At 38.4% G+C, this 25,679-nt stretch overlaps 1 protein-coding gene across 3 annotated transcripts in view; it reads right to left on the bottom strand.

Annotated features, from left to right (window-relative positions):
* The window catches only part of DCAF1 (DDB1 and CUL4 associated factor 1), a 111,831-nt gene extending 94,069 nt beyond the window's left edge, over nucleotides 1-17,762 (bottom strand). For 2 of the 3 annotated variants that reach the window (XR_007951941.1, XM_051985701.1), the window contains exon 1: nucleotides 17,675-17,761. The gene's annotated coding sequence lies outside the window, so the exon portion shown is untranslated. Of the gene's footprint in view, nucleotides 1-17,674 lie in introns of all 3 variants that reach the window. The other variant, XM_051985682.1, reaches the window with a different exon arrangement.
* Nucleotides 17,763-25,679: the final 7,917 nt, after the last annotated feature.

Raw genomic sequence — 25,679 nt, 5'->3', positions numbered from 1 at the left:
ATGAGTTCAATTCATTCAAGTTAGTCTCAGAAGCTAATTGCAGTAAAACATTTTTATGAAATGTAACATATTATTAGCCCTTCCCAAAAATGCCTCCCAGAATCACCCCCCCCCTTTTAAATGTCAAATCCCACCATAAATAACTTAGAGCTTTATGCTAAGCATGAGCTCTCTACAGCTAGATGATGGAGGGAACAGAGGCTGGGCTTGGGATCAGCAGTTTGATTTACTTAACTTCTGCTTACCTTATTTTCCTCAACTGTAAACTAGAGTTTACAATTTACATACAGTTTTGCAGCTTACATCATAGTACCTGCCTCCCAGGGATGTTGGGAAACTCAAAAGAGAGAATATGTATACAGCACTCTGCATACTGCCTAGCTAATAGTAGTGTTTAATAAATGTTTATTCCCTTCACCCCTTAGTAGCAATCCTTTTAAAATGCAAATTTCTCTAGGTGAGATAACAGAGTTAAGTAATAACAATAATAGCTAGCATTTATGGAGCACCTCTCATTTGATTCTTACTACAACTGTGGGAGGTAGGTACTATTATTATACCCATTTTACTGATAAGGAAACTGAGGCTGAAAGTGCTAAGTGATTTGCCACTTCAAGTCATGGAATTAAGTAAATGTTTGAAGCTGAGATGAACTCAGTTTTGCTTAAGTGTTCAGCATTCTAGCTGCTGCACCACCTATCATTATTTAACTATTTAACTATTAACTATTGAACTAGATTAGTTTAATCTAGTAGAAAGAATTGGCTTTGAATTGAAACCCGACCTTCACTACCTGTGTGAGAAATTGGATTATCTCTAAGAAAGATAACATTTTATACAGAGCTTATTACATGCCAGGCATACGATGGTGCTGAGACTGTAGGTTACAGAGACATCCTGTATGATGTTTCCACACTAGGAATTCTCTATTTTGACAAAATTCTAGGTCCAGAATTCAGTCTCTGCTCCTTACTCCTCCAACATAAATTATCTAGAGGCACTGTGCTAAGCAGTAAAGGTACAAAGTTGCATATAGTATAACATAATAAAATATAATATACAGAGGCAGCTGGATGGTGTAGTGAATAAGTGTTGGGCTTGGAGTCAGGAAGATCGAATTCAAATCCATCCTCAGACATTTCTGATTGCCTCAGTTTCCTCTTCTGTAAAATAAGCTGGAAAAGGAAATGATAAATCCCTCCAGTATCTCTGCCAAGAAAATCTCAAATGGAGTCACGAAGAGTGAAACACAACAGGAAGGACTAAAGAACAAGACCTTCATTTCTATTTGCCTCAGTTTCTTTGCTGTAAAAAATAAGGATAATAATAGCACTTACCTTCCAGAGTTATCAAATGAGACAATAACTGCAAAGTACTTAGCACAGAGCCTGGCTCCTAGTTAGCATCATATAAACTTTAGCTATTATTGCTGTTACTAACCCCTATCTTTAATATATTTATATACTCCAATGCAGATCAAGAGAAGATCACACAAGTATGTGACTTTAGTAAGACAAGGTAAGACAAATACAAAGAAAGCCAAAACCCACCATGCGGCCTGGAGTCAGGAGGACCTGAATTCAAATTTGACTTCAGGCACTTGACACCTACTAGCTGTGTGACCCTGGACAAGTCACTTAACTCCATTGCCTCAAGAGGAAAAAAAAAGTAAAGTAAAGTAAAATCCAAGTAACTAGGAATTTGTAGAGGGGAAAACTCATTTAAATCTTGGAAAGGAAGGATCAAGATTATTTTCATTCTGGAATCAAAACTAATGGGGAGAGATTTGCTAGTTTTCTTTGTTAATGCCTTGATAGCACCTCATATTTCCACAGGGTCAGGAAGAAGCTTAGATAATATATGAGTGGGAGTCAAATATAAAATTATTGATTCAAACAGCATGAGAATGAAATAGTAGAGAGAGACTTTCCCTTGTGGTCAGATGACTATGTTCAAGTCCTGCTTACTGGCTGTATGTCTATAAGTAAATCACTTCACTTTTCTGAGACAGGTTCCTAATCTAAAAAATGGATATAATAATCCTAGCATTTTACTTGGATTGTTGTAAAGAAAACATCCTGTTAACCTTAAAGCACTATAGGAACATTGTGATATTATTAATAGGCATGCACACTACTATATCCATTTAAGAACACATTCATATTCAGACATTTAATATCTATTAAATAGAAATATAAATAATTATGGGCTGCTAGGTGATGAAAAAATCTGAGTTTAAATGTATTCTTAGATACTGACTATGAGATTATAGCCAAATCATTTAACCCTGAGGATTTTGTTTTGTTTTGTTTTGTTGAGGGTTTCCTCATCTGTAAAATTAGCTCAAGAAGGAAATGGCAAACCACTCCTATATCTTTGCCAAGAAGACTCCAAATGGGCCCAACTAAAACTACTGAACAGCAAATTAATTAATATTCCTTCTCACTTCTCAGATAATTTTTTTTCCCTTTTTCTCTTGGATCAGTAGATGTCCTGTAGGAACTGCTAAATTCCCAGCTCTTAACAGTCACTGTGATTTGTTGAGCCAGGTAATCAGCAGGACTCTAGACAATATGGTGGTTGAACATTTGGCTTGGGACATGGAAAAAAATAATTGGCTGTAGTCACCTGTGAGCAGTCTGGCTAAGGAAAAAAGAAGGCAAAGATAAAAGTAGAACATATCAGTAAACAGAACTTTGACTAGGAGACCTGGAGATACATAGGCCCAGCTTTGCCACTTAAAGGCAGTGTGACCTAAAGTGATCCCATTCTAGACTTCAGTTTATTCTTTCATGAAATTGGTGTAATAATCTCTTGTCTTCTTACTGATCTCATGAAATTAAGGGGAAAGTTGGGAACGGAAATGAGCTAACAGATAGGGAAAGTACTCAAAGTTAAAAACACTTATAAAATTAAGATGTTAAAATAAGTCATTCAAAAATACCTCCTCATACCACCAAAGTCCACTATTACTGATTTTCTACTTGGGGTTAAATGTTGGAATCCTTACTAACTGCTAACTAATTAGAGTTGATCTAATCTTACAAGAAGATGTTTTGGACAGAACCTGAAACAAGGTACTAAGTAGAACTAATTAGTACAATGCTTGTGTTTGCACCTTTACTCATTGGAGTTCACAAGTATGCCAGCTTCACAAAGTAAACTTTGTAACTTTATGAGTTCACACCTCCCTTGAAGCTCTTAGGGCCAGAGAGCACTATGGGAGAAAACCCATAATCCCTCTCTCTCTCGTATCCCACAATTCCTCCCTCTTGTATAAAAGAAACAGATAGAGGCTCTTGGACAGATTTCACTGGAATGACATGAAGAGTGGAGCTGGCTGGAGGCTGAAGAAAGCAGAGGCAGAGGCTGAAGGACAAAACCTTTGGATTTGGCGACATTCGGAGAGAGCTCTTGGAACCAAGCAGAGAGATAGGCCTCTAAGCTAACCGGGCTATATTGGAGATAATAAAAGATCTGAACTTTTATCACCTGGCTGTGTTTTGAGAAGAAAAAGCTCACCACAGTTAAATATTAGTTATTTCCTGGTCATTTTCTTTTAAAATCAAATATCTTTGGGAGAGGCAATTCAGCCAAGTCACTAATTAGCCATTAACTATAAAGCAGTTTGATATAATGGAAAGTACACTTGATTTGGACTAAGAAAATTTTATTTTTGTCATTCTCAGCACATGGTTTTGCCAAACTGAAATGATATCCTTTAATTTTATGGAGGGAAAAGATTATGGAGTCTTGGTAATTGTGTGTATTAAATATAAAATGATACAATTTAAAAAAGAAAAGAAAAAAAGAAAATTTGATTTTTAATTTTGGCCCTGAAACCAAGTGGAGAAGTGAATAGTGTACTCTGGATCAAGAGTAAGAAAGCTCTGAGTTCAAGTGTGACCTAAAAAACACTTCCTGGCTATGTGAACCTGAGCAAATCTCTTAACCTGTGTGCTAGAGTTTCCTCATCTGTAAAATAAGGACAATGATAGCACCTACCTCCCAGGTTTATCCTGAAAATAAAACAAGGTAATGGTTATAAAATGCTTTACAAACCTTAAAGATATACCACACACAGAGGAGACACACACACACACACACACACACACACACACACACATTTATACACATGCTAGAAGAAATTCACTACCTGGAATCAATAGACTTGAGACTTGAGAAAATCACTTTATACCTGTCTGTGCCTCAGTTTTTTTATCTATAAAAAAGGGAGGCACACCCCCAAAAAATAAAATAAGGAAAAATAGGGACTAGGTGATCTCAAAGTTCTCTTTCAACTCTCAGTTTGAATCCCAACTCTGACCTTTACTAAACTGTGTGATACCCAAAAGTCACATCTTTGTGAGTCTCAGTTTCTCATTTTGTAAAGGAATGGTTGAATCCTTGTATTACTTATCTCAAGAAAACTGAGGAGAGAACTGAGTGAATTGTAAAGAAGTGTCGAAATCTAAGTTGCATAGATGAGTTTAAACTTCTGAGAGCCTCCATGTGGCAGAAATGACTGAAACTAAGGAGAATGGGGAAGGGGGTATAAGGGAGAGTCTTAGGAATGTCCCCAGAAATATGGCATCTCAAAAGGCGCGTGGGGTGGGGGGAGCAACAACTAGGTGGCCAGTGGATAGAGCACCAGTGCTGAAGTCAGGAAGACCTGAGTTCAAATCTGACCTCAGACACATCACTTCCTAGCTCTGTGACTCTGGGCAAGTCACTTAAACCCAACTGCCTCAGCCAAAAAAAAAAAAAAAAAAAAAGCATTAGATTTGGAGTTGGAAGTCCTGGGCTATATCTCTGGTACTTGTTATCTGGGTGATCTCAGATAAGTGACAACTTATTTGTACTTCCTTTTCCTCATCTAAGGAAAAAAAAAAAGGGTAGGGGGTAGTGAGGTGGGAGGTGAGAGGGAGAAGAGTCAGATTTCTAGACAAACCATCTTTAAAATTAAATCCTATGAAAAGCCAATTTGTGTGATTTCATGATACTGCCTCTATCTGGGAAATCTGAGCCACAGCATGGACCACAGTAGAGATGAGGAGCTATAGATTTCTGAGAAATTTTGTCAAATGAGCAATAAATATCCCTGTGTCAGGCTTAAGAGAGATGAAAAGCTTCTACAGGACTTTGCACAGTAACTAAGTGCCTTGTATTGTTTCTAATGGCCCCTGGATGGTGCTGTTACCCTTCAGAAATCCTAGAGACAGCCCGTTTCTCAGTGAGGAAACCCCCAAACCTGAGGAACAGTTGATATATTAGGTACAAACTATGGCTGGTAAAAGGAGAGGGAACCTGCAGATACAGAGCTCTAGGGAAGGAAGGGTCCCAGGAAGAAATGCCTAGAAACCTTAGAGTTTTTGATAACAGATACAATTGCTTATTTTCTCAGGGTTCTTCTCCTTCTCCCTCAACCTTCATCCAAGAAACAGTCTCCCTTTACTAAAGGTAAGGAGCTCCTTCTCCAATGGAAGTAGGTTTTGAATTGCAGATGATTTTTTTGGAGGCTACAGATGAATTTTTGGAGTTATACAATTAAATGTCTGAGGCTACATTTGCACTCAGGTCCTCCTGGCTCTGTGAATTGAATTTTAAAGTAAATGAGGAAAACTAAGAGCAGAGGCAAGGAGAGTTATTCAGAAGCAGCACTGGAACCTGAGTCTTCATAACCCTTGGGCTGAAGTTAGCCCTTTATCTATTCTACGACACTATTACACTAATAACTGAGTTATTACTATCCAAAGAATTAACATGTACATGAATGTATGGGGGGTATATAATACACATATACATATATGGATGTGTATATATACACACACATAGCAAGCATATATGTATGGGTGTATGTATGTATATGTACACATATATATATATAAAAAAATAGATAGAGATATACGTACATAGATTGTCCTTGATTCTCGAAGGGACATCAGGGAGGGATGCCATGACTTGTAAGTGAATTAGATTTGAATGAAGGAGGGCTGTGTTTGCTTTCCCTTCCAGAGCTATATAGATCAGAACGACTGGAGATGGCCCTGGATGAAATGGGAGACCTTGATCTTCTACAACTAAGGTCTTCAACAGGTTTCAGTTTGACTGAGGCTGCAACTATTCAGTGATTGATGCTAGATAGAAATTGAAGCAAATTGAAGCAAACTCTCACCTTGAGAGTCTTCCAGATTTTTACATACAGACAGATATATAGATATGTTTTTATAGAAACAGACACACGAACACAAATATTCATCCATAAATACTCATACGTTTGACACCTCAGCCCAAATACAAAATAGCCTGGCACAAAGTAGGTACTTAATAAACGTTTATTGGTTGATTAGATAAGGCCCTACAAGATTTGGCTTTTTCCTGTAGGTGAACCGCAGGACAGTAGAACAATGCTCCAGGGTCCACTTAGCCATCTAAACATAACCATAACTCTATCCTGAGTCTCCTCTAATAGTCTTCCTTTCCCCTTTCTGTCCTATCTCCATTTCCCTCAGCATACTAGGACTGAGGAGGATTTTTTCTTTTCTTTCTTTTTTAAAAAAGGCTTTCAGTAGATTAATTCCAGGCTCAAAAGCACCCTGGGCCCCAGTTTTATGGGCTCTAGCCTTAGAATCAGCTCACTTCCCTATCTCCTCCTTCTGCTTTATGGCCACACATTCTGGTACATGCCTTGGGGCAGGGAGAGGGATGCTGTTTTCTGAGTCTTCAAATGTTCCAATATTTCTCCATACCCTAGGTCTTTGTCCATTTACTCCCCACACACCCAGTTCCCAAGTGATCAGGTTAAGGCTGACCACGCCAGTATGGATATAATTCTTGCTCTCTGGAGTCTGATATTTAACTTGGTTAAGAGCACCACAGAAGTTACTATGAGTTCAGAGGGACTTTAAGGTTTCTTGTGCCCCCTCCTCCAAGCCTACATTGGACCACTTGATAAAAAGGGCCATTTTCCTTTACCAAAATATTTGTAGTTGGGGATAGAGCAAGATAAGAGTTTGAGAGAATTCATTTCTCATAATCTTCCTGAACTTTTGTCACAGATGGCTTTGTCTTTCAACTCCAGAATTTCATAGAGTCATGGGATATCAGATGGAGGGGCCTTTGGGAAGGAACATTAAATCTAGAGGTCAGCAAAGTACTGCCTGAGGGCCAAATATGGTCTGCTGCCTGCTTTTGTACAATAAAGAAGGTTTGATTTTTTTTTTTTTTACATTTTCAAATGCGATAAAACTTTATTTTAAAATGTCAAAACAAAACAAAACAAAACATTTCTAGCTAACTGACCATACAAAAAGAGGAAGCAGGCATAGTTTGCTAACCCCTGACTACTCCAGTGCACTCATTCTGCAGAAGGGGAAACTAAGGTACAGTGAAGGGAAAGGAATTTTTCCATGACCCACAGCTTGTAAGTAGTAGAGTTAGGGCTAAAAATCAGATCTTCTGATTCCTAGCCATGGCTCTTTCCACTAAAACCTACTGCTTAGCTCCAACCTACTTGACCAGTCATCTCATACACACCCCTTCCCCCAATCTGTCATTTTAGCCAAATTGGAAATCACCAATTAATCAATTAACCAATAAACAGACATTTAAGTCCCTCCTAAGTGCCAAACACCCTATATACGAAAACAAAAATGGAACAATCCCTGTCCTCAAAGAGCTTATGTTGTATCAGAAGGCAATATAGATATAAACACAGGCATATATAAAATATTTGGATATAACTGGCTTCATCCACAAAAGCAAGATTATAGGAACTTAGAAAATACTGGGTAAGCTTGTCATACAATAAATAGGTGCCTCCACATAAAGGTTTCTATGGCCATCCTTCTATGGAAGGCAGATTGCATATAAAATAAATAAAAGATAATTTTGAGGGCATGGGAGAAAGTACTAGAAGCTAGGGAACAGGAAAGGCTTCATGTGGAAGATGTCATTTTAGCTGCGTTTTGAAGGAAGCCAGTGATTCTAAGAAGCAGAGATGAGGAAGGCATGCAGTCTAAGCATGGGTATAGCTAGTGCAAATGAACAAAAGGAAAGGAATTGTTGTATCTGAGGAATAAGTAATAAAACTAGTTTGATGTTGAGCAGATGGAGGAAAGTCTCACATAATAAAGTCAAGTTGGGGCCAGGATGTAAAAGGCTTTAAATATTTATCAGAGGAGTTTGCATTTGGCTCTAAAGGTAATAAAGAACCAATGGAATTTATATAGAAGGGGATGCCATGATCAGATCTGTGCTGTAGGAAAATCCCTTAGGCAGCTCTGTGGAGAGAGCTTTGGAGAGGGGAGACACTTGAGGCAGGCAGGGTGGCTATTTAGGAGACCATGCATTTGTCCAGGTTATAGGTGATGAGAATTTGAGCTAGAATGGTGACTATGTAAGCAGAGAAGGGAAATATTGTGGTGGGGAAAATGACAAGACTGTCAAAATAAGATTTGACAAAATTTGATTATATATTTGGGAGGTGAAGGAGAATGAAGAGTTGAAGATGGCATGAAAGTTTCAAACCTGGGTGATTTAGAGGGGCAGAAATGGGGGGAATTGGAAAGGGAATAGCAGGCAGGGAGACATAATGAGTTCTCTTTTGAAAATATTGAATTTGCCTTTAACCATGATTACATATGTGCAACCACTATCAACTTGCTTGCCTTCTTAATTGAGAGGGAAAGGGGAAGAGAAAGAAGAAGGAAAGGAAAGAAATTGAAACTCAACTTTTTTAAATGAATGTTACAAATTGTTTTTACATGTAACTGAGGGAAAATAAAATAATTTTTTTTCCCTGCAGTGATTGGAGTTAAATGACTTGCCCAGGGTCACACAGTTAGGAAATGTTAAATGTCTGAGACCAGATTTGAACTCAAGTCCTCCTGACTTAGGGGCTGGTGCTCTATCCACTGCACCACCTAACTGCTCCCATAAATAATTTTAACAAAAAAAGAAAAGCAACAACAACAAAAAGTGAAATATTGAGCTTGATCATTCTTTTCAGCAATTTGGAACTTTGCTTAAAGGGTTATAAAACCATGTATACTCTTTTACCCAGCAATACCACTAATAAGTCTGTATCCCAAAGAGATAAAAATAAAAAAGGGAAAGGACCTATATGTTTGAAAATATTTTAGCAGTTCCTTTCTGGGGACAAAGAATTGGAAATTGAGGGGCTAACCATCAGTTGGGGAAAGACTGAACAAGCTGGGGTATATAATTATGATGGAATACTATTGTGCTATAAGAAATGATGAGCAGGATGTTCTCAAAAAAAATCTGCAAAGATTTACATGAACCAATACAAAGTGAAACGGTAATATTATATAACAGTCAACTGTGCGTGGTTTAGCTATTCTCATCAGTGTTCCAAGACAATTTTAAAGGACTTATGATGAAAACTGCTATCCATCCCCAGAGAAAGAACTAATGGAGTCTGGATTCAGAAAGTATACTTTTTTAAAACTTTATTTTTCTTTGTGGATTTTTTTTGGTCTATGTTTTTTTCACAACATGATTAATATGGAAATATGTTTTCCATCTCTATACAGATACAACTTATGTCAAATTGCTTGCCTTCTCCATAAGGGGGAAGTGGAGGGAGAAAGAGTTGAAGCTCGATTTTTTTTAATGTTAAAAATTTTTACATGTATTTGAGGAAAATTAAAATTCTAAATGAATACTTTTAAAAAAAAGTAAATACTGAATTTGAGATACTCAGAAGACACCCGCATTCTGGAAAGTCCAAAAAGCAAAACAGGTTTGGAGGATAGGTGAGAAATTAGAGCTACCATCCCACTCTCCCCCAGTTCTTGTCCTATATTCTCCTGTCTCTGCTTTTGCTCTTGCTGTTCCTATTCCTAGGATGGATTTCTAAACTTGGAGTCCATGAAGGTTTATTAGTTATTATTGTATTTCAACATAATTGTTTTCCTTTGTAATTCTAAGCATTTTCTTTTGTGCATTTAAAAGCATTATCCTGAGTAGTAGTCTGTAGGTTTCACCAGACTACCAAAGGGTTCTATGATGCAGAAAAGGTTAAGAACCCTTGGTTTTTCTCATGAAATGTTTATTGTGGGGGGAGGTGAGGAAGGGAGTTAAATTGTAATTCCCTTTTCCCTCCCTTCAAAGCTTATGCCAGATGCTAAATCATCTGTGAATTCTTCCCTTATACTTTCTCCTCCAGTGAGACCATTCATCCTTTCTACAAACTTCTTATGGCATTTGCTCTCCTTTATCTTGTTAAGATAGTCTCCTCTTCCCATCTTCCTCTGCCCCACTGGACTGGAAGCCTCAAGGACAGAGCCTGTCTTTTAAAATTTTTGCATCCCCCATGATTCCTAGTAGGGTTTTGTACTTGGAAAGTAATTCTCTCAATATTTCAGTGACTGGTAATTTCACCTGGTGAGGAAACAGGAATGCCCAGGGGTATGCTGGCTGATTGTTAAATTTTTCTGTGTGAGCACTTCCAACTCAGAAATCAGCAAATGCTACAAATAGGGGCTGGATTTATTGTTCTGTTGATTGTCCAGTTAAGAAAGTGATGGAAAAAATGTTAACAGGTACAGATTAAACTTAAAATGTCACATTTTCAAAAAGCAGATGTTTAACATTTACTAGCACATTACTAGGTATTGCCCTCCATGTAAATCCTAACTCCTCTATTCTTAATAAGAGATCTTTGGGCATCGCTTTGACCAAAAATTTCATCACTCTGTGGCCAGTTTGGTGGTTCAGAACTTTACTGGGCTGTCACATCAGGAGTACTATGCTAACGGCCTTTTCAGCTTCTTTGGGCCTACTGGAGGTGAAATAGCCCTTGAGAAAAACAGTCACCTCCATGATGACATTTCTGAGTAAGACATTAGTGGAAGCACTTAAGAAATGTTTATTAATTAAACTCCCTACGTTCCATTATTTACGTTCTGAATTTCCTCTCCCATCTCCCTTGACTAAGCAACCTGGCAGAATAAACCTCATAGACAGTTAATAACTCTTATCCCTCCTACATTTACCGCCCCCCTCCTCCATTTTAACAGCTAAAATAACAGGCATTAGACATAGCCACAGCTGCAGAGACCTTTCTAGCCCTTAGTCTGGGTCCTGAAGAGAAGAAATTCAATATCTCAAGTCATTTCATCCCAGGCCAATTTCCTGGTCTGCCTCTGGAGACTCCAGCCCAAAGGCAAAGGAAATCAATATGTCACTCAAACTTTAACCCTTTGCTGTATCTGGAAGGCCCAAGGTAAGCTCAACTTATCCCAGCTATTCACACAAAGGAGATTTCTTCTTGTGGGGACACCAGACCAGGATCTCATTTCTTTGACTTAGAGCCAAGAAGGAGAAACCTTTTCCAACTGAGAGCTACATACCCTTCCTTGGGGAGCCTGCCAGTGCCCCAAACTTCACATGTCCCAGAAGAAACTAATTATCTTTCTTCCCTTAAACTTGTGCCCTCCTCTCAAGCTCCTGGTCCTTCCACCTCCCAGTCACCATAGCAGGTCACTAGAATAGATGAAAATAATGGACCCTTCCCTTTCCTTAACCTCCCACATTCAACCAGATTCTTAGCGATTCTATTTCCTCAGAATCTTTAACACCCGTTTTTCTTCCATTGCTACCACCCAATTTTAGGTCTTCCTTGCTATTCTTCCAGTAGCTTATTAATTGGCTTCTTAAGTAACTCCAGACTGACCTCAGTGACTCCAGACTGACTACTAAGGCAAATCTAAACTCTTTAGCATGATACAATCTGGCTCTAGCCTATCTTTCCAGTCTTATCTTGTCACTTTACTCCTCTTTACGTATTCTATTATCCAGTCACCTTTTCAGCTGTATCTGACTCTTCATGAGACTTTTTGGGGGGATTTTCTTGGCAGATTCACTGGCGTGACTTGCCATTTTTCTCTCTCTAGTTCATTATATAGATGAAGGAGCTGAGGTAAATAGGATTCAGTGATTTGCCTAGGAGTCACATAGCTACTAAGTGTCTGAGGGCAGATTTGAATTCACAGATGAGTCTTTCTGATTCCAGGGTCAGTATTTAGGCAGCTGGGGGATGCAATAGATAGAGTGCCCGGCATGGAGTCAGGAAGACCTGAATGCAAATCCACCTCAAACACTAACTGTGTGATCCTGGGCAAGTCACTTAACTCTATTTGCCTCAGTTTCCTCATCTGTAAAATGAGTTGGAGAAAGAAATGACAAATCATTTGGGAATCTCTACCAAGAAAACCTTAAGTAGGATCATGAAGAGTAGGACGTGAAAAATAATTGAACACCTAGCTGCCCCTTACCTATTCTATACTTCAGCTAAACTGGTTTATTTACTAATCCCCCCAAATATCCTGTGTTTTCTAACCTCTATGACGTTACTCACTCTACTCTTGGGATGTCTTCTGATCCCTGACAATGGAAGTCTCCTAAAGCCCACCTTAAATGCTACCTCCTCCTGAAAATTTCCCTCCTCTTTATTTGGCACTGTTTGCACCTTTAATGTGTTTATTACATTTTATTTTGCATTGTAATTATATGAAGATGTGAAGATTCTTGGTTACCCTTGCTGCTAGTGTTTTCCCATTGAAATAATCTTCCTTTTACTCTGTATATATCTTGTTTGCATAGTTGTTTGCATGTTGTCTCATTCATTAGAATGTAAACTTGTTTAGGGGAAAGACTGTTAACACCTTTCTGGGTATCTCCAGCACTTAGCACCTCTTCTGGCATGTAGTGAAGTACTTAACAATGTTTGCTGGCCGACTGACATGTATTCATGTCAGATTTCCCCTACTGAACTGTGATCTCCCTGAGTGCAAGGACTGTGCCTTATTCATCATTCACTCCCTAATAGGATTGACCAATCAATAAAGCTTTTATTAAATGCCTACTATGGAATCAGGGACAGAAACTAAATACTCCCTGCCTTTATATATACATTCTATTAGAGAAAACAAAATGCTCACATACAAGTGACTATCAAATAGCTTTAATGAGACCAGGCCTGTGATTTCATGATATGGGAAACACTTGGTGAATAAATCCATTTTATCCAGGCACATCTCTATACTCTCCAATTTAGGATGGGGACTGAGGGATATTGCCTGGAGTACTAAGAGGCTGAACAACTTCCCCAGTTACACTGTGAACCCAAGCCCTCTTGATGCTGTACTGCCTCTCAAATATACATACAGCTTCTCAAATATACAACATGTAAAAGTTTTCAGAAATGAGGAAAGGGAAACATTGGTAAGTGTGGTGATCAGAAAAAGCATGAGTTGTACTTTGAAGGGAGGTGAAAGGGTAAAGGTGAGGGGAGAAGAGACCTTAGAGACTATCACCTAGCCCTATCCCCTCATTTCTCCACTGGGGTAACTGAAGCACAGAGAGGGAAAGGGGTTTATCTAATTAACAAGAAATTAATAACAATAATAATATTTGTATATAAAAGATGTAATAATAATAAATAATAAAAGAATAATAGTGGAAAAGTCAGATCTAGAGTCTAGGAGCTCCCTCTCTGACTTTTTCCCCACAGACCTATAGCAACTCCTACACTGGCCAGGAAATTCTCCAGCCCAACTAAAGTAGGGGGAAGAAGGGAATGCAAAAAAGAGAGACCATATTCATCAAGGGTCCCATCTGCTTTTCATTAAATGAGACTTCTCAGTTTGCTCACACTCCTTAGTTCCCATTAACAATCCTGCCTTTGCAGCCAGAGAAAAACATATTCTTTTCTAGTGTTATAACCTCCATCCATCTAGAAAAATAGGAACAGTGGATGGCAACTTGTTTGTTTTTAGTGCCTGGGACATTATACGGCCCTGCACGTTTCCTTTCAGGAACTAAGGAGAACTATACTAGCTTTTATTTTTATTTTGTTTTCTCATTTCTGCTCTCCTCCCACTTTTACCTCGTGCTCCTCAGGAAGCTGGGAAGGGGGTCCCAGGTGAACTGCTAGAGTTCTTTTAATCCTTTCTCCTCCCAGTCTCTGAGTTTGGTTTCATAGAATCTCAGAGATGGAAATTTGTCTAATCCACCTAGTAACAGAGGAACAATTCCCTCTATAGTATACCAATCAAAAAAATGGTTCTATAAGATTTTGCAAGGATGAATATTGAAAATTCTCTTTGCATGTATTTTGAAAATAAAAAGCTATTATTAAAAATTTTTTTTAAATTAAGTAGGGCCTGAAGACCAAGATAGGTGAGACTATATTAAGAGATACCTGTTTTTTAAAAAAATTCAGTCACCAGACCCAGATGAATTCTATCCAAGGACACTAAAATATAACTTGGAGATGTAATCGTAGATTCACTATAGATTTAAGAGAATACAGAGATGATAAAAGACTTACCACATGACTAGAAAAAAAAATTGGTTCTACTCTGGAGACATCTGGCCAGGAAGGAATGGTCATTGCTTCCTAATGAATGACCCTTTCTCCCCTTCAACTTCTGGACAGTGCACATTCTTAAGAAGATTTTTTTCTTTTTAAGCTTAAATCTGCTTTTCATATAACTTTTCACTATTCCTAGTCCTGTCTTCTGGATCTAAACAAAAGGCTGTAGATCCAGCTCTTCAAATGATTAGGGTTTTAGGATCTCTAGATCTTTGGGTTGATCTAGTCCAAACCCCTCATTTTGAGGATTAGGAGACTAAAACCAAGAAAAAAGGAAAGTACTTGCCCAAGATCATCCAGGGAGCCAGAATTCATTATTTGTAGGTTCTCCGACTCCAAATCCAGTGTCTTTTCCACTCTGTGATGCTGCCTTTTGTTTCCCTTAGATCTTCCCTTCTGCAAGCTACACACACTCAGTTCCTTTAATCAATTTTCATGGGGTGTGATTTCCAGCTCTCTTACTACCCCATACCTTTCTCTTCTTGAGCTTTCCAATATCACTCCTAAAATGGGTTACCCAGAACTGGCCATCATCTTGCCAAAAGGTAAATCTTTCCTCTTTTGCAGAAGGCCAGGAGGAGAGGAATCCCTTGCCTTTGTAGCCCTCTGGGACTCAGAAGAAAATATTTAGCCAAATTGGTCTAAGCTTGGGATATAACCCAACCTCTCCCACAAATTCATCAATTTTCTTGGTCCCACTTGTCCCCAGCGTCACCTATTCTTTCCCCTCCCACTTATGGTCAGAGCACCCATCTCCAATGGGAGATCCTATTTATCCAGATTGACCCTAAGATTTGGGAACAACCAGATTGACCTTAAGATTTGGGAACAACCCAACTTTTCCCACAAATACATCAGTTTTCTTGGCCCCACTTGTCTTCAGCATCATCTATTTGCTTCCTCCCATCCCACTTATGTATAGTCAGATTACCCATCTCCAATGGATCATGGAGATCCACTGATTTTTGGTTCCCAGACTTACCCCTTAATGCTCAGTGGAACTCTCTGATTCAGCAATGCTCAACCACTGACTCACTAAGGGATCCACTCACTTAACCCTTCAGGGCCTCAGTTCATTCACCTGCAAAATGGGGAGAATGAAATCACCCCCAGTCCCAGTGGGTTTCAGGATGAATGAGGCAGGCCATATCAGTCAACTTTTAGTTAAAAGGAATATAATGGGTTCATTTGTGCATTATTGGGGCTCTTTTTTTTCTTCTCTATCCTGCCCTCTTAGATAAATCACTGCTGACCCAGAATGAGAAGAGAAATCAGAAGGAAGATTCCCTTTGTTGGTATCTCTGGACAGGGTTCATTGAAAGAGAAGCCTGACAGTATGACTAGTTCTCAATTATCTGCTTATGAATTCACCTTTATTCAAGGCCATTGAAAACTTAGCTTGCCCTACTTTGCCCCTAGAACATTTCTGCCTTTTTTCTTCCTGTATTCTGATCCTATCCAAGCAGACTCACTCTCCTGAACCAAGCCAGAAGCAGGGAGGAAAATTTCAAAAATAATTTTAATGCATTCCAAGGATAAACAGAAATTATTTGGAAATTCTCTATACTAATGTGACTTTGCTTCACACAGATGATTAGAATTTATTTATTGAATAAACTAAAGTTTGGGGATGATGGCTTGAATGAGTTTAATCTCTATAACTTTTCTTGGGCCTCATTTCCTCAATCTGAGAGGAATGGGGAAACTGAATAGCGCAGTAGATTGAATGCCAGGATTTAGAGTAAGGAAAATTCGTCTTCCTAAATTCAAATCTAGCCTCAAATACTTAATAGCTGTATGATCCTGGGCAAGTCACTTGACTTTATTTATCTCAGTTTACTTATAAAATTTATAAAATGAACTAGAGAAGGAAATGGCAAACCACTACAGTATCTTTGCCAAGAAAACCCTAAATGAAGTCACGAGTTGGACATGACTGAATAACAAAAACATGAAAGGATTTTTAGACTAGATGAGTTCTTCCTCTAAATCCAATCACATATTCTTATGGTGGTTTGAGATTCATAAGCAATTTCTCCCCAGATTATTCCCTGGATAGCTAGTAGAAATATTATTATCACCCATTTTACAGATGGGTACTTTGTTACTCAGAGGGGTAAGATCATTTGCCCAAACTCATATAGCTAATATCAGAACTATAATTCAAATCTAGACCTCCTGACTCAAAGTTCATGTTCTTACAAATTAGCTGTGGGGTTTGTTTATCTGAGCTATCTGTTCTAGGACTAATGGTTAATTTTGAGTGAATTGACTGTGCCCACAAATGAATCTGATCTTCTTGGAGAAGACAGAGTACCCGAGATTACGGCAAAGATATAGTTAGAACCATTTGAGGGCAGGACAATGAGGACTCCCTGCACTCAGAGTCTGGTTCCAGAAGGTTCTGATTTTAGGACAGGAAACAGGACAGAAGACAAAACACTTTCCTTTTAAGTTCTCAAAGAGCCTAATTAAGTCCACAGTCCTTGGCCCAGAGCTCTAAGTCACCTGGAAAGACTGTATCCAGAGGCCTATATGCTGGCAAGGGCCTAAAATAAGGTCACTTAATCAGATCAAAATGGGAAGTTGGGTTGGATGACTTCCCAGAGCTTCTCAGAGTCAAGGCCTGGCCCTGTCCTTTAGAGACCAAGACCCTCATGGATGCATCCCCACAGGCTCAGGTCCCTGTCATTCCCTTCCCTTCAGGAAGAGACTCCCAGGGCAGGAGTCCCCCTCCCAGGCTCCCCTAGGACACATGCCTTCTGCTGCAGCCTGAGTGGGAGCCATGATGGTGAATGTCAGAAACTCACCTGCTTCCCCTCAGGGGCTGCTCAACAGGGCATCTGTGATGTCATAATAAGAATACGCATGGGCATTGGGTGGAGATGGCAACTCTCCACATTGCAGTCACAATGGACCTCCTGGACACAGAGGTATGGAGGGAGAGACAGATGCAGAAGGGCAAATGCTGTCTCTTGGCTCTGAGTGCCTGCCGAAGCCTAGTAGGACGTCCCTTAGCCATGACTGGCTTCCATACCTAACTGCCAGCAGCACCATGGGCTTCCTAGGGGCCTATCTTTCCAGATAGGTAGCCGAACAGATAGCTGGACAAAAAGGAGGACATTGAAAGCCAATGATGGACGACAACCCCGGGCGACCGAAGGGTAATGTTTATGTGCTAAAGCTCAGAGAGAGGACCGATCAAGCTCTCTGTGCCTTCTCCCTTTCTCAGGGGTTCTTTAAATAGGAGGGGGCGTCATCTGCTCTTACCGTGATGGGGCAGGCTCACGGGTACTCCCTCCAGGGGCAGGCTCTATGATGTTTCACATGTTGCCAGCTGACGGTCATCCCCACCCTCTTGGAGGCCAGCTGCCATGTCCATCAGGACCCTGCCTGTCACAGAGGTCATGCCTTGTGAAGTCACAAAGCTGGCCATTCACCCCTATGGAAAAGGGGTCCCCAAGTGGAGAAAAGGCTTCCTGCTACACTCAATGCTAAACAAGGAAGCCATTGAGGACCTGGTCATTAGATAAAGCCCTTCTAGGCCCCCGGAGGAACCAAGGACTGTCTCTTCCCAGGATACTTGCTCAGGTCAAAATAGTGCATGCTTGGGCAAGGTGAAGAGTCAAGAACATGGGGGCAGAGAGTCATACCTTTGAAATGTTGGGGGAAAGTGCACTTGACCCTATGATCACCACTGGATTGCTGCACTGTTCCTAAAGATGTATAGAATCTTAACATTGAAAAGGACCTCAGGGGTCATTGTTCAACCTACCCTGATGAGTAACCCCTTCACAGTTATCTTAGACAGTTAATTCATCCAGTCTTTGCTTGTAGAAAACTTTGAGGGAGAAGGGAAGCCATTATTCCTTGAGTCAACTCATTCTGTGACAGTTCTTATATTAGGAAAGATTTTCTTATTTTGAGATGAAATTAGTCTTTCTATAAATTCCATCCATTGCTCCCAGTTTATCTTTTGGGATCAAGTAGGATAAGTCTCATTGCTCTTCATAGGACAGTTCTTAACATCCTTGAAAACATTAATCATATTCCCCCTGAGTCTTCTCTTCTTATGTAACATCTCCATTCCTTGAACTCTGTCTCATGAAGTTGGAAATCCAGTTTCACTGTTAGTTGACCTTCCATGGATGAAAAATCCAAACTACTCCTCCTAGTCTGTTGGCCTTTAGCAGGCTTTGGGGTAATATAGGTTCTTTCTCCTCCTTCTGTTCTTCATTCCATGAACTTCCATTTACTTCTATAGCCCTCACCTCTGGTATCAGCAGCTTTCTATATATTCTGCCTACCGTCTGTTGGGAGAGAATGAAATGGGGAATCAGACTGTAAGATCAGAGAATACCTTATTCAATTTTTTTCATAATTTATTTTTATTTTTTTTTTAAGTATTGAAGTTGCTGATAGCTGCTTTTATGCAGACATTACCCAATGTATCTCCTTCCTTCCCCTAACATAACTATAAGAAAAAGTTGATTGCAGCCAAGCAACAGTATCCACATTTTGCAGTATGCCTGTAGTATCCTCCCCACCCTTTTCTCTACTGAGAAAGTAGGAAGTTATGTTTCTTTATCTGTTCTCTGGGATCATTTTCATACATTTAATCTGAGTTGTGTTGCCTTTTAGAAGTTTTATTTTTTTATTCTGAATTTAACAAACACCAAAAAAGAGAGAGTATTTTCATATACAAAGCAGAACATAAAAAGAAGTGTATATGAAACCACAAATATCTATTCTGTACAGCTTGTTATTCTAAAAAAAAAAAAGTGTACAATAATAAACTCATGTTTTTCAAAGCTAAATTCTGTCTTGTTTGTCTGTTCCTTTCTGAATTTCCTTCTGTTTTTGCCATGTATCAAAAAAAAATCTTCCAATGATCCTGTTTTGGGGAAGAGCCTCTCTAGTCCTCTAATCATTATTAACCACCCCACCCCCCCGCCAAAAGTAACAAATAATCATGATCAAGCAAAACAAATTCATATAATGTCCATATCTGAAAATGTTTGACACGTTTTACAGTTTCTATAAATCACTTTCTTTTTAACTCCTTCCCTTTTGGACTGCTCATTGAGACTTGTTGATAATGACAATGCATTCCCTAACCATTCTTTACAATAGTAGTTGTACTTTTATTTATAATTCTCAACTCCAAGTTAAGGTGAGGATGTTAGAATGCTCCTTGTTCCCCCACTGCTACTTTCAGATTCTCCTCCATCACCATCTTTCAGACTCCTCTCCTCCCTCTTTACCAAAGTTCCTCTTTTTGAGGTTTCAAATTTATCACCCAAATCTTAATGATCATTAATCTGTTGATCCCCTGAAACAATCTTCTTCCTTCCTCAATGAATTTAGTAATTGTTCATAGTCTTTCTTTCTTACCTAATTCTTGCTATAATATGGGATTTCAAATCTATATATTGATTATCCTCAACTGTCCTAATTTCCCAATTCTCCAATTTATTTAATTCCCATTACCTGTGTCTCCACTCTGCTTCGGTGACACACAGAGATGATTTTAGACTACTCATTTTGTCATCATCTACAAGTTTTGTACTTCTACATTCTTAAATTTTGAAATTCTTTTATGGAATCATAAATTTTAGCATTCCATATTTCCTGTTGTATTATGTCTTAAGCTTTTCTGTCCTTTATCTTCAATGTGATCTCCAATCCTTCCAACCCTCAATTTTTCCTGGCCACCATCCCTACCTTGACTACACAGACTCCTCCTCTTCCAATTTCAACTCCTTGGTGAATTAGTTCAATTCCACACTATATTCTAGACCTCTCCCCTCTTCCCCAGCATCTCCTATCCCTGATCATGCTTTGTCAAATCTCAACCTTAAATTAATTATTCTCATCTTACACTCCCATTCCTAGGCAGCTGAGCAGGGTTGGAGAGTCACAAAACTGCTGATGGAATCCACTGCAAATTTCAATTGGTCCTCAGTGCTACAAATAAATCCTTTCATACCTCTCTAATTGATTTTTCATTTGTTTTATTTATTCAAACCTCTTTTTTATTCCTCCTTTAACCTCTCGCTGCCTTTTCTTAGCTAAAGACCTTCACTTCATTGAAAGTAATTAAGGCCTGAGATATCTCCCTCTTCTCCTCACCTTCTTAGTTGAAGACCTCACTTCATATTTCATTGAAAACAATCAAGGTCATTATCCAAGATCTCCCTATGCTTCATTTCATATTACTCAAAGATCATTTCCCACTATCTTCTCATTCATCCTGACCTCACATGAAGAAATAGCTTCTTGCCAAGGGAAATCCCTCTATGTGAATCCTTGGTTCCATCTCATCCTGTGTTCTCTAGCAGACTTACCCCTGAGATTATCCCTGCTCTCTCCTCTTAATCTAGCCAATACACTGGCTCCTTTTCTGCTCCCTACAAGTACCATATGCTCATATCTTCTCTGTCCTTAAACTAGTATTTATTCAAACATCACCATTAGCTATTATTCCGTATCTCTCTTCCCCTTATCAGCTAAAATCCTGCAGAAAGCTACCTATGATAGCTCTACTCTTCTCCTTTTACTCACTTCAACAGTCTAGCTTTCAGCCTCATCACTGAATTGAAACAGCTGTCTCCAAAATTACCAATGATCCCTTAGTTGTCAGATCTTTTGTTGTTTTTTGGGGGGAGAGGAGGAGGTTAAATGACTTACCTGGGGTCACACAGTTAGTATGTGTCAAATGTTTGAAGAAGCTGGATTTGAATTCAGGTCCTCCTTTCTCCGGGTCTGGCATTCTATCCACTGCACCACCTTGTTGCTCTGATTGCCACATCTAATGGTCTTTTCTCAGTCTTCCTCTCTGTGACATCGTTCCCCCACTGCTACTTTCAGATTCTCCTCCATCACCATCTCTCAGACTCCTTGGAACATTGTTCATCATCCTCTTCTCTTGAATTCTATCTTTTCTCTGTATTTTCCACTTCACTGCTTTCTGTTGGTTCTCCACCTACATGTCTGATCAAGAATCTTTTGTTAGCTTTCATCCAGGACAAGCCAATTAAATGTACCATATGCCAAAACACTTTTGTTGGTCTTCTCCCTCTCTACATTTTCTCTTGTTGACTGTAACAGCTCTCCCATGGGTTCATTATATCATCTCTATGAAAATGATTATCAGATCTAAATATTGTATATGCAGTCTTAATTTCTCTCCTGAGCTTCAGTCCCACATCATCAGCTGTCTATTGGACATTTCTAACTGACTAACTAATCTAGCTTGTTTCAAACTGGATTTTGAATTCAACTTATTGAAAGCAGACCTCGTTACCTTTCCCTATAAATCCTTCCTAATTCCCAATTTTCCTATTCCTATAATCTCTCACTATTCCATTCTATCCTCTAATCAGCTGCCAAAGTGATTTTTTCTAAAGTGCAGGTCAAACCATGTATTCCCTTACAAGATAATTCTGGTGATTCCCTATTATACGTCTAACATCAAATGTAAAAATCGTATATTTAGCATTTAAGGCCCTTTATAACCCGAGTTTTCATTGTTGAGTCATATCCAACTCTCCATGATCCCATTTAGGATTCTCTTGAAAAGATACTGGAATGGTTTGCCATTTTCTTCTCCATTTCATTTTACAGATGATGAAACTGAGACAAACAGGATTAAGTAATTTGCTTGGGGGGGGGGGTCACACAGCTAATGTCTGAGACCAAATTTGAACTCACGAAGATGAGTTTTCCTGGTTCCAGATATGGCACTCTATCCATGATTACTTAGCATCTGTCTTATATCTTATATCAAGGAGTTAAGAGTCTATTTGAGAATGGGGGAACAATAAAAAAAAAAAAGAAAGGAAAGAAAGAAAACAATGTACTCCCTCCATGTATCTAATGACACACACTGGCCAAATTGCTTTTCCTCACACGTGATACTTGATTTCCTAACTGTGTGTTTGCCCTGAATGTACTCCATCCCTGGAATAACTCACTTAGCAGCCTATGGTTTCCTTCAAGACTCTGTTCAAATCCTATCTTCTGCATGAGAACCCCCATCCCTAGTTGCTAATGTTTTCCCTCTAATAATACCTTCTATCCATTTCTCTCCCTTCTTCCATTTTTCCTTCCCATCCTCCCCTTTTCCTCCCTCCTTCCCTTCCTTTCTATCTCCTTCCTCTCTCTTTCTTGCATATGTGTGTGTGTGTATGTTATTTTCATATTGCCTCCCCTATTAAAATACAAGTTTCTTGAGGAAAAAGACCATGTTTTTGCATTTTTTTATATACTCAGCACTTAGTCTTCCATAATGAAAACACTTAATAAATGCTTGACGTATCTTGAGTCAATCTCCTCTCTGGCAGGATGCTTTTATCATCATCCTCTGGAATCATGGTTGGTCATTAGTCTTTGATCTGCCTTCTTAATCTTTATCACATTGATGTTTTCATATAACTTATTCTGCTGGAAACTTGTTTCTTCATTTTGGATCAGTTCAGACAAATCTTCCCAGGTTCCTCTGAAAATGTCCCTCTTACAATGTCTCTTTTGTGATTTCTTACAACGTAACAATGTTCATCACATTCATTAAACACAATTTTTTAATGTGCCTTTTAAAAAATGTTTGTGTATAGCCCACCTAAGAGCTAAATATAGTTTTTTTCCTAATTACACATGTACATTCATTTTATAAAACATAATTCCTTATAAATCAGGTGGGGAGAGAAAAATCAGAATAAAATGGTAAAAACATGAGAGGAAAAAAAAGAAGAAAAAAAGTGAATATAGCATATGTTAATTTACACAAATATGTGTTTCCATGATTCTCTCTCTGATTTCAGATGGTGTTTTTCATCCAAAGTTTATTGGGATTGCCTTGGATCACTGAACCACTGAGAAGAACCAAGTCTTTCATAGTTGCTCATTGTATAATCGTGCTGTTACTGTGTATAATGTGTTCCTAATTCTGTTTGTTTTGCTCAGCATCAGTTCATATAAATCTTTCCAGGATTTCTAAAATCAGCTTCTTCATCATTTTTATAGAACAATAATATTCCATTACTTTCATGTACCATAACTTATTCAGCCATTCCCCAATTGATGAACATCTATTCATTTTCCAGTTCTTTGACACCACAAAAAAACCTGCTACAATTTTTGTACATATAGGCCCTTTCACCTCTTTATAATTTCCTTCGGATACAGATCTAGTAATGACACTACTGGTCAAAGGGATGCATAGCTTTATACCCCTTTGGGCCTAGTTCCAAACTGATAAAGCACAATTTGTTTACCCATTCCCCAATTCATAGGTACCATCTTAATTTCAAGTTCTTTTCTTTCTTTCTCTATTTTAATTCTTTCTCTTCAAGGCTCCATCTTCTGAAATTGAAGTTTATTTTACTTTTCTACATTCAAATTTTCCCTCTTTGCCTATTGAGTTTGAAATATTTCTATATGTTAAAAATTCTTTTGTCTAGTTCTGAAGAGTAAGGCTCATTTAATGCCTGCTCCCCTTCCCTTCCATCATATCTGTAAACTCTTCTCACACTCGTTTTGAGAAAAAGTAAATTCTACACTCTCCTTTTCTCTTCCTACAATTCTGATTTTTTTTAAACCTTCCCTTTTCATTCCTTCCTTAAAACCAATCAGAACAGAATCAATTCACTTCCTCTTAATTCTGTTGACTTCCCTCGCTTGCTTATCTCCAATTTATTCTGTATACCATTTGTTTGTACATTTGTTGTTTTTTTTTTATATTGTTCCCCACCTCCCAAATAGACTCTTAACTTCTTGAAAACAGAGACTCTCTTTTGTCTTTCTTTGTACCTCCAGTGTCTGGCACATAAGTGCTTAGATAAATGTTAATTGATTGTATGTATATATCAACATTTCTACTTACTCTGGTCTTTTAATCAGGAATTGATCAACATTCCTCTTTCCACTAACAGTCTTTCCCCCCCTGCCATGTGGAATTATAATCAGTTTTGCATGCTAAATTATTCTTGATTATAATCCTATCTTTCTTGTCTTTAGAAAAGTATATTCCCAAAAAAATTTATATTCCAAAAAAAATTGTATTCCATGATGTTTGTTTTATAGAAGCTGTGTGATTATGGTTTCTTTTTTGTAAGATTTTGAATTCCAATTTTTTTCTTTTGTCTTTCTCTACTCATTCCTCTCCAAGACACCAAGCAATCTGTTATAGATTATACATGTATAATCATTTTAAATGTATTTTCATATTTGTCATATTGTAAAAGAAAAATCAGACCAAAAGGGGAAAAAACATGAGAAAGAAAAGGCAAACAAGCAAACAAAAAATTGACAATACCATGTTTAAGTCCACATTCAGTCTCCATAGTTCTCTCTCTGGATGCAGAAGGCATTTTCCATCCCAAGACTATTGGAATTATCTTGAATGATCACTGCACTGCTGAGAACTAAGTCCATCATAGTCAATCATCACATAATTTTGCTGTTACTGTTCTCCTCAATGTTCTCCTGGTTCTGCTCACTCCACTCAGCATCAGTTCATATAAGTCTTTCCAGCCTTTTCTGAAATCAACTTGCTCATTATTTCTTTTAAACAATAATATCACATTCATATATCGTAACTTATTCAGCCATTCCTCAATTTATGGGCATTCACTCAATTTCCAATTCCTTGTTGCTTAGAAACATTTTTGTACATGTGGATCTTTTTCCTCTTTTATGATCTCTTTGGGATACAGACACAATAGTGAGACTACTGAATCAAAGGGCATGCACAGTTTGATAGCCCTTTGGGCATAGTTCCAAATTGCTCTGCAGAATGGCTGGATCATTTCACAGTTCCACCAATAATGCATTAGTGTCTCAGTTTTCCCACATCCCCTCCAACATTCGTCATTATCTTTTCCTGTCATCTTAGCCAATCTGAGAGGTATGAGAGAGTATTTCAAAGTTCTGTGGTTTCTTGGTTCTTGAACTTTCTTTCTGGAAGTTTTCAATAGTTTTTTTTCTAATATTTTTCCTTTTTCCTGGAAATTCTAAATGTTGACTCTAAGGATTGTCAGATCACCCGTTTTGGAATTTCTTTCAATAGGTAATTGGTGTATCTATTTCACTATGACCTCTGGTTCTGATATCCAACTTTTTTATTTTTGATTTCTTAAAATATTTCATTCAATATTTTTAGAGAATAAAATGATTCTAAAAATCATATCTTCTTGATCTGCTTTCCAGGTCAGTTGCTACTACAGCATATATCTTACTTTTTGATTATGTTTTTAATATTTCTCATTGTCATGAA

This window comes from Antechinus flavipes, chromosome 1 (genome assembly GCF_016432865.1).
Source record: "Antechinus flavipes isolate AdamAnt ecotype Samford, QLD, Australia chromosome 1, AdamAnt_v2, whole genome shotgun sequence".
Taxonomy (NCBI): domain Eukaryota; kingdom Metazoa; phylum Chordata; class Mammalia; order Dasyuromorphia; family Dasyuridae; genus Antechinus; species Antechinus flavipes.
This window is presented reverse-complemented; position numbering and strand designations above follow the sequence as displayed.